Below are 766 nucleotides of genomic sequence, written 5' to 3'. Positions count from 1 at the left end.
GGCCCTGGAGTCATGGGATTTGGGATCCAACCCAGCCTAGCTGTTATGATCTTGAGCAATTCACTCAACCTCCCTAAACCTTAGTTTCTTCACCTGTAAAATGGGGATAATGCACCCATTTTTTTTTTTTTACACAGATCACCTAAAAGGACATTCCATTCTAATGCTCTTCCCCACCAGAGCTTTGAAATCCAAATGTCTACAGGCCCCAGGCAGATAACATAAATGGGTGAAGGATGCTGGTAGGGGGCAATAAGGAGTGGTGGGGACTGCAGGGGAAACGGGGAACACATCTCTCAGCTCCAGGCAAGCCTTGCTACTTGGGAGTGCAGTCCCGATTGCTAGATGTTCCAAGCATTTGGAAGATGTACCACATTTTTCAACAGATACTAGAAAACCTGACTTTTATGTAGTGGCTTCCAATTTTAGAATGTTGACCACAAAGTCAAATCTTCTAAAAATGCTAAGTGGGTCAAATCAAACACCATTTTCAGTTTATGTTTGCTGGACCATGGGATCCCGGAGGGCAGGGAGTGTGTAGCCAGTGCCCAGTCCGACACCTGATACAGTTCAAACTATTCTCACACCTGTTATGAGCTAGAATATTTAATGAGAATCTACTTCTCCTTAGGGATACAAAGATGAGTACAATAAAGTTCTCACCCCCTAGGGTAATGGCCTTTAATTATGTCATCAGATCTTTCCACCTAATGCCCCCCACCCCCATACACACACACCCCAGACCCCAAGGGATAGATCTGGGCCA

Source organism: Orcinus orca, chromosome 1, assembly GCF_937001465.1.
Source record: "Orcinus orca chromosome 1, mOrcOrc1.1, whole genome shotgun sequence".
NCBI lineage: Eukaryota > Metazoa > Chordata > Mammalia > Artiodactyla > Delphinidae > Orcinus > Orcinus orca.
This window is presented reverse-complemented; position numbering follows the sequence as displayed.